Genomic DNA, 9,955 nt, shown 5'->3' with positions numbered 1-9,955 from the left:
TCTTCCAAGGAGACAGTTTATCTCCTCTACTATTTTGCCTGTCAATTGATCCTCTAAGTAAGCTTCTAAAGAACTACCAAGGTGCTGATAATCTAAGCTACAGCCGCCAAAGAGAATCCTCCAAGTTAATAAACCATTTATTTTTCATGGATGATCTTAAGCTTTATGCTAGCTCGGATAAGGATTTAGATAATCTACTGAAAATTGTCCACACTTTTTCTAATGACATCAAAATGAAGCTCGGACTGGATAAGTGTGCTATGTGTACTCTGAAAGCTGGCAAGAAGGTATCTACTGAAAATATACAGCACGATGAAAATAGTGTAATCAGAGAACTGGATGAACAGGAAACATACAAATACCTCGGCATTGATGAAAATGAGTCCATCCAGCATTCAAAGATGAGAGAGAAACTAAGCCAAGAATATTTACGCCGGGTAAGAAAAATCTGCAAAACTGAAATCACAAACAAGAACAAAATTACGGCAATTAACCAACTTGCCATGCCAGTACTAACATATAGTTTTGGCATTATTGACTGGCCTCAGAAAGACATAAATTGGCTTGACACAAAGACAAGGAAAATGCTAACCTTGTACCGAGTTATTTATCGAAATCAGTGCATGCCTCGTTTGTACCTACCCAGGCGAGAAGGAGGTATGGGGCTCTCGGAAGTCAATCATCAACACAGAGCCACAATCGTCAGCATAGGTCAGTACATAATAAGTTCCTGTAACCCCAAGCTTATGAAAATTAAAGACCATTATCAGAATCGAGCAAGTAGCACAACATCTATAACACAACTTGCCACTCATTTTGGAAAAGATTGCCTTACAAATGATACTGAGAACCCAAACAAGCCTGCCACTGACATAGCCCAGAAAAGCCGGAAAAAATACACTAGCCAGTTCCATAATGTTAAAATAGAAGAATGGACCAACCATAAACGGGCAAAATACCTACCGACTGAACTATCCCAAGAATATATTGATAGGGATGGTTCCCTGGACTGGCTCAAAAGAGGATCCCTCCATTACGACCAAGAGAGGTTGATATTGGCTGCACAAGACCAGGGCCTCATGACAAACGCCTTCAAAAAGATGTGTGGTCTAAGCAACAATAATAAATGCAGGTTCTGTAGCACTGAGGTTGAGAGTGTGGGCCACCTGATTTCTGGTTGCAAAGTCCTACTTGGAGACGGTTATTATACAGATCGCCATAACGGAGTTTGCAAATACCTTCACTGGAAGATATGTAAGAAACTCAACATTCAGTGTAGTAAAAACTCCTGGGAACATACACCCGAACGAACAGTTGGGAATGACAACTACACTATTCACTATGACTACATAATCCCTACTGCTACATATCTTGAAAATGCAGCTGTTAAACCAGATATAGTTATTTGGGACAGAGCAAACAAAAAAGCGAACGTAATAGAGGTCAGTGTACCCAATGATACAGGGCTTAACAGAGTTGAGAGGGAAAAGATTACAAAGTATCAAGGACTTATGTATGATATGAAACGAAATTGGAAATTAAAAGACGTTTCAATTATACCAGTCATCATAGGAGCAACTGGGCTTATGAAAAAGAACTTTAAAAAGTACATAGCAAGCATACCCGGTGAACCAAGTGCAAGTGAAATACAAACGATTGCACTGAAAGGGACGGCTAGAATCCTGAAAAGATCTCTTGGTTGGACTCACTAAAATAGGGGTAAATGTCAGACATCTGGTTGGATGTCCCATCCCCTAGAAGAAAAAGTTTAAGAAAAATGAAAAAAAAAAGGAAATATAACGCGTTCTTGTAAAGTATGTATTTTTTTGTCCAGAAACATGATCTGTTGTGTCATATGCGAACACACATGGGAGACAAACCATATTCTTGTGACGTATGTGGTACTTCTTTTGCATGGAATTTATGTTTGTTGCATCATATGAAAACATTAATGGAGAAGAAACCACATTCATGTGAAGTATGCAGTTCTTTTTTTTTTGCACGGTGTCAAATTATTTTAGTCATGTGATAACACATACAGGAGCGTCACCACATTCTTGTGAAGTATGTAGTTTTTCGTTTTGCACAGAATTCAACAAAATCTGATTGTCTTCATTTACATCACACCCAATCAATTTATTCGTGTGTCATTAAAAAAATTCAACATTGAGTTTTTTAAATATAAGTTTGGTTTTTGTTATATTTCATTTATTTGTTTTACAAAAAGTGCATCGGTTTGATTTTTTTATTTACGCCACATCCAATCAATTCTTTTTACAATTAAAAAATTAAACGTCAAGTTTTTAAAGATTAGTTGTTTTTTACGTCACTTAAAATCAATTTATGCTTTTTACAATGAAAAAATCCAACAGATTTTTTCATTTACATCAAATCAATTTATTCGTTTGGATTTTTTGTCATTTACGTAACATTTAATACATTTATTCGTTTTACAATAAAAAAAAATTAAACGTTAATTTTTTTGAAGCTTTGTTGTATTATTTTCCATTCATGTCACATCTTTTCAATTAGTTTTACAATTAAAAAATGAAACGCCAAGTATTTTGAAGATTTGTTTGATTTTTTATTTACGTCACAACCAATTTTTCTTTTTACAATAAAAAATAAACGTTATTTTAAACTTTGTTTGATTTTTCTATTTATGTCACATCCAATACATTTATTCGTTTTACAATAAAGAATTAAACGTTTTTGTTAGATGTTTTTCATTTACATCCAATCAATGTATTCGTTTTACAAAAACAATCCGTTTACTTATTGTAATTTTTTTCCAATATAGAGATTTGCTTTAGACTTTAATCTTTCAAACAAGAAATAATCAGAAATACATAAAAAATATAAGACATCTTTCCAGACTATGTTCATCAATCAGTTTCCGCCATTAAATTGCAACGAATTAGAAAATTGAAACTTATAATCTGTTCTATCTCATGTAAATATTTAAATGTTAAATAAAAATAATATTACTTTTAGTCATTGATATTCACCAAATAGATCGGCTCTATTTCGAATTTTTTTCCTCTTCAATTTTGTTTTCTGCGAACTTGCTCTTCCGTTCGTCATCTTGAATGTTAACTCGAGTTTGCAAAGTCAATCACGTTTGAAAAATTGTTTCCTTTATAAAAACAGATAAAGTTAATCGAAAACAGATTATAAAACAAAAACGTAAATATTACTACATGAATTTAGTTTCGATTTTTGCGCATTTGCAGAATACATTAAAAATGTGTTACAGAGAGAGAGAGAGAGAGAGAGAGAGAGAGAGAGAGAGAGAGAGAGAGAGAGAGAGGTGAGTAAACGTGGAGTGTAGACACGTTTACCAGAACCGAGGGTCAGCTGACCAGATTACGTATGAGTGACGTGGTCAGGTTGGCTAGATCTGTGAGATTTGATTTGGACACAGAAGACAACGGACGGCTTCCCGTTGTCTCCTCTCCACGGGGGGGGGGACAAACACTGACGTGTGTAGAAGAACCCACACAGGCCGATTTCACTTCCACCTTCTGCAGGACCTCTGGGGAAAGTGAAATAAAAAAACTATAAAACTACTTCCTTGTCTTGGAGTGATTGAATCTTCATCCAAAAACAGGTATCAAGTCTCCCTCCAGGATGAGAAATTTCAAGATGGTCCAACATCGAAGAAGCAGAGGTAGGTTCTGAAAATACATGTCACACACACGATTCCCTTTATGATAATCAAACACACAACCCTTTATATTAGAGACAATCATATGCACACGGAATCCTTTTATGTTATACACCAAACGTAAATGGTGCCCCTCAATGATAACCCTATGTAACAAATGTAAGGGAGATTACATTTACTAAGCGAATAATCCTAATGAAAATGTTGATTTATTGTTGAAAATTTTTCGCTGTTTTGTTGTTGTTGTTGTTGATGCTGTTGTTGTTGTTTTCAATATTAGCAGATAGTGACTTTAACATAAAAAAACTTCTTTATCGTTTACGAAAGAAAAAAATAATTTTATAAATTTTAAATATTTTTAATGAAAAAACTATAAGTCCGTTATATTAGGAATAAGCGTTGGTTTAAAGAATGTTGGTAATTAAAGAAACTTATGATGTATTTTTAATTTTTCTCAAAAATACATTCAGCAAACCTTACAAATAACTTTGACTAAATTAAAAAAAAATAATTATGATTCTTAAACAAATTACAATATTACGGTTCTGAATTTTTTAGATGAGGAATGATTCTTTGTATTATTTAGATTATTACGACTACTGTTCTCATTTTGAATGTTATTTATTGTGCAAACATTATAAAAATAACATTAAGATAAGAACAATAGTCCAAATAATCCAAATGAACAAAACAGAATGTTTTTCTTCTTTACATGTATTTTTTACATGTGGAAAACTTGATTTTGTTTTTCTTTCAACAATGGAAATTCCATATTTACTTACCGGATTGTGATAGTACACTTTAACTTTAATTCCGTTTTGAAAAGTGATGACAGCATAAAATGAAACTATTTTGCATTTTGAGAGACATTAGATGAAAAGATTGGTGATATAGTGAGTGTTATGAATTTGCGTGGGGGAAATCGTAACTTTCTTGGCTAGCATATGTGTATGTGCTTAAAAGGGTCAGTCGTGTAATAAAAAGAAAGAAAGGCTAAAATGGCTAAACACCCAGTTGGTTTTATTGTTGATGGTCACTTGTGCTATGCAGACCGTCGCCATTTCTATGCAAATGAAATGGGAGCGTGTTGGAAGAAGCCCCATGCAGTGTGTTGTCAGTAGAAAAACCAGAAAGGAAAAGAGTTACCATTGTTTTAGCTTGCCTGAGAAACGGCCTTTTATTTGGTAAGCTAGAAAGGAAATTGCCTTATAGCAGCAATCAGCTTATAAACCAAATATTCAAAATCTCAAACCGTGAGGTGTCGGTGTTGCTGCTATAAAATTAATAGTTTCCATCTAGCCTTGAATTATATTGCTTAATATTCGGAAACCTACTTGAGTTACTGCTTTCGATTATCACAAATAAAATATAAATGTGATTAATCTCTCACTGTAAATAGTTTTAATGGTCAATAGTAGAGCAAAGTCACTGGGATATTTGTTTCGAATCTCACTGGTTAGTTTCAGCATTTTTTATGTGGATACAAAAGTATTTATTCCAGTAATTTCCAACAACGCACCTCACTTTGTTTCCCGCGTCTACAAGAAATGCGTTTCATGCATCTTTTTCATCAGCCTTTCACCTTTTTTGAACAGCGTATATTCTCTTGCATTTTCCGTAATATTATATTGCAAGATCATGTGTTCCTGAATAGTTGAATTATATATGCAGCATTTAAATAATATTTGGGTATTATATATCTTGTCTCTTTCATAATTTATTTTAGCTGGTAAGATCCTTCCAGAAAGTTGTCTAATCAAGAGATTTTGAAAGTTGTTTTAAAAAACAGATTATTTTAGTTTTTCATTAAGTGTGATTAATTATTAATTTTGCTTGGTTTTGGATTTTATGTTTTATTGTTAATTATTCTTGTTATTTATTACTAATGTTGGTCCCCCACTTTGCTATTATTATTGACTTTTCTTTTTCTTCCGTTTATGATTGAAGGTAGTCTTTTTGTGTCCATGGAAATTAATAAGGAGCCGTTATCTCCCTCTTGTTATCTGTATGAACTTTTTTTCTTTCAGGTATGAGTAAAATCACCTGTGTATCAATCTTTTAGATCCTTAGCCATGTGTTGGTTATGAAATTTGCAGACGTTTCAAATGGTACCGATGATAATCATCTGGGAGGATGCAAGCAAGTAAACTTTTAATCCTCTTCCTCATCTTGAGATCAAAGAGGATAAACTCCTTGTGATTGTCACAAGGAGGAGAACAAAGAAAGGAGTGAAAATTAAGGATATGTAATAAAAATGCAAATTCTCGCCATGCGGTTGGTCAATCATTTTCCATCGAGTTACTCACTGAATGTCATGGAAGCTGCATGATTGATCCTAGTGTTAAGAGACAAATGCTGATTCCTTTTATATGTCACCTTAACTATCCCCAAAATTATGTAATTAAAAGCAAGAAAATACATTCAGACGGTTCTAATTAAAATACATAACTACTTTTTTTACATAGTGATCACCACTTATCCAGGCCCGGAAGCCACTCAGGGACAAGGGTTATTGCAAGTACATTACGTTAGTGTGGAGATTTGACGAAGTGTCTACCTAAGGGGGTGGTTCATTAGGAATTTGATAACGTTGGACTTGAAGACATCCAAGTTGTAGTCCGGTGGGAAGCAGGCAGACGGAACAGAGTACCAACAGGCGTGCAGTTCTAAGAAAGAAGCTTTGTTCATGGAATCCGCGTTTTGATTAAGGCACAGATATAGAGTAGCGGAAAATTTTCACAGTGGATTCAGCTAGACGGGTGTTTTTCGTGAAAGATTGGCGAGGGGGAACCAGGAAATAACGATAAAACAAGGATAGGCTCGCAACGTCTCTTCTGTCGGAGAGAGGTTTCAGAGTAGAAAAAATGGCATCCCGCACTAAGCCACGAAGTCTATTTTGTACTCTGTAAAGGCAGGATTGGCTGTTTTTAGCAGCTCCTGCCCAGATATGGCAACAGTATTCCATCCTTGGACGTACTTGGCTTTTATATAGATAGAGATTTGCATCAGTAGTGAGACATCTTCTGGAGCGGCAGAAGGATCCCACCATCTTTCCAGCGACCTTGGCAACAGACTTGATGTACGTGTTCCATTTCAGATCAGGAGTAAAGGTCAAACCCGGTAGCTTGTCAAAACACGGGGCCTCACCCAGACGAGAGCCATCCATCACACTTGATGCCAGAGTTTGGTTTTGGATGCATTAAAGGTAACCAGACACATCTTCCCCCACTGAACCACGTGCTCGAGATCAGAGGAGAGAGAATCAGAGACAACTTTGTCATTTACAGCCTTTGATGTGTTGCTGTAGATGGTCGTGTTATCAGCATAGATGTCAACGAATGATTTAAGTATGTGTTTAGGGAGGTCATTGATGTAGATCAGGAAGAGAGTTAGGCCCAGGATTGACCCCTGAGGGACTCCAGCATTTATATTGCAGGCCTCCGATTTTTGTCCATCTACCACTACTCTTCTGAGCCTATCGGAGAGAAATGATTTAATGATTGAGAAAATATTTCCAGTTATACCGTAGCTGGAAATCTTGTGAAGTAGACCCTTATGCCATACCTTGTCGAAGGCCTTTGGTATGTCAAGAGCAATTGCCCTAGAAAGGAAGCCTTTGTCAAGAGATTCATTAATCCTGTGGGATATAACCGTCAACACATCTGCGGTAGATCTTGCAGAGCGGAAACCATATTGTGTGTCACTAAGAAGGTTATTCCTGCTGAGGTGGTTGACTACTTCTCTATTTAATATGGATTACAGCAACTTACTCATAACACACAGGAGACTTATTGGTCTGTACTGAGAGGGAGATTATTATCACCTGAATTCTTAAATACAGGGCAGACTGATGAGGTCTTCCAGGGAGTCGGAAAGCACTTCTCCTTAAGGCAGCGCTAAAATGGTTTCGTAAGTATGGGAGCAAGTTCTGGTTGAAGCTTTTTTAACACTATAATTTGGATGTCATCAGGGCCAATTGCTTTACTGGAATCTAGGTTCTTGATTAGCTTGGCGACCTCATGCACGGATATTTGTGTGTTACCTAGCCTATTCTTTGTTATAGGAAGAAATATGGGGAGTTGATGGCCTTCGTCGCATAGGGTAGAATTAGCTGCAAAGTTCTTGGCAAATAGTTTGGCCTTGTCTGACGCTGATGAGATGACCTCTGGCCCATTGATAATAGCTGGGATAGAACGCACACTTCTGTTCAGGATCCTATTTGTTATTTGCCAAATCTGGTGCGAAGCAGCTTTAGTCTAAGTGCATCTATTACGTTGGTAGCTATGGAAGAAGTGATTTTTGTGCGCGATAGCAGCAGCACATTCTGGGGAGAACCATGGCTGGTTGTTAGGTTTTTGTTGGAATTTATTAGATGGTATTAATTAACTACAATTAACTACAATTAACCATTCGGTCAGATCTGATACTATAGAGCACACTTCCTTTTTAAACATGGAGTGCAGAGGTAAATCAGATATGAATGTACAGAGGCTATCCCACTCAGCCATACAGTATCGGTATACATTACGGTGGAGGGGTACGTCTGGGGACTTATTACATTTCGTTTTTATCTTAATTGATATAACGGAGTGGTCGGAGGATCCTAGAGGAGAATGAACGGAACATGAACATAGCTCAGGGGAAGTTGAGAAAAAAAGGTCTAGGAGGCTTGCATATTGACCGGGTGTATCGGGCACACGGGTGGGCTCGCGAACAATCTGAGTGATGTCATAAGCAATGGCAAAATCATGACAAAACCTCCCTTCATCGTCTGTCTTATTTGAATGGGTCAGCCATTCCACGTTATGGACGTTGAAGTCATCACAGATGTGGATGTTAGCCGAGGGATGTGCAGACAGTATGTGGTCTGTTTTCTCAGATATACTCTTAAAGATAGTAACTCCGCTGTTGTGGGGCCGATAGAGGGCAAATATAAATGCAGTGGTGTTAGCAAGTGGAACCCTGAAGCACATATACGGTAAATTAGGATCCTCTTAACCTTTTTAAACTTTAAAATTGACATCCACTATCTGTATTGGTTGTGAGTCCTAGAGTGATATGATCGCTATTAAAATGGGCCAATATTCTATAAGATATACTATTGATATTCTTAACCAATTCAAAAGCACATAGATAAGCTAGTATGAATGTGGAAGGCTTGATTATATGCTCTTGCAGGTTTTGAGTGTCAGTATATTCATAAACATACTTTGCTTCTGTTGACTTAAAAGTTGTCATGTCGATGAATTTTATTTATATTAAGCTTAGTTGCACGTTATTTACGGTTTTCTCTGATCCTTTCAAACTGATGTCTGCCATCTTATTTACACTTTCAAAACTTACTTAGTTAAGCAAGAATAATGGAATACAAAAGAGATTTATTCAATTTGATATTCGTTTTTGTCAGTCATAAAAAAGCTTGTACACGTTGGTTTTTAATAAAAATATAAAAACTTATTTTCTGTTTCCTTACTTCCTTATATGCATGCACCCAGCTAGGGAGGAAGAGTGTGAACCAGAAGTGGGTGGATGGAGCCATGCATGTGTTATGTTGATTTTCTCCTGAGCTATATATGTGACTTGCTTTTTTGCAGCTGCCCTCACCTTCAAAAGATACTTGTGTAAAATAGCTAACCATAGAGTTCAGTGTGTTTGCTACCAGCACCTTCTACATGTGACATCCTTCTCCATTTAAAAAAATCACATTTTTCCGCTCTCCCTCAGTCTCAACGCTCTCTAGTTCCCCATCAATTTACACATTGTAGCTGTAGTTTGTACTAATATCAAGTGTACAATTTTGCGACTCTTTACAGTTTTATTATTAAATATGAGGCATAATCATATGAAATCTTTCTACTTTGCCATTACTTTGGGGGTGATAAAATGATGTGGTCACATGATGTATGTTGACGTCCTCCAATGCCTTCTTCATCACGTTATTAATATTTTCGGGTCCACTCTCTGTTTACAACTGGAGTGGTGCCCTGAATCTATGGTAAATTTTACCCAACAACAGATGCACCGATGTTTCTGCCTTCTTATTAGGAACTGCAAAAGGTCAACCACTATACATATCGATGAACGTCACTATGAACTGCTTACCTAAATATTTAGGCTAGGGCCTGAAAATATCAAATGCCAGTTTAGCAAAAGATTTCTAATCTCAATATGGGCTCATGCATTCCAGAACCTCACTATGAACTGCTTACTTTAGGGCCTAAAAATATCTCATGCCAGTTTAGCAAAAGGAAAAACAAGGAGATCGCTCGCCTGCATTGTTGCTTCCTC

This window comes from Euprymna scolopes, chromosome 46 (assembly GCF_053919585.1).
Source record: "Euprymna scolopes isolate OS-2025 chromosome 46, ASM5391958v1, whole genome shotgun sequence".
Lineage (NCBI taxonomy): Eukaryota > Metazoa > Mollusca > Cephalopoda > Sepiida > Sepiolidae > Euprymna > Euprymna scolopes.
The sequence above is the reverse complement of the archived record's forward strand: the minus strand, read 5'-3'. Positions refer to the sequence as shown.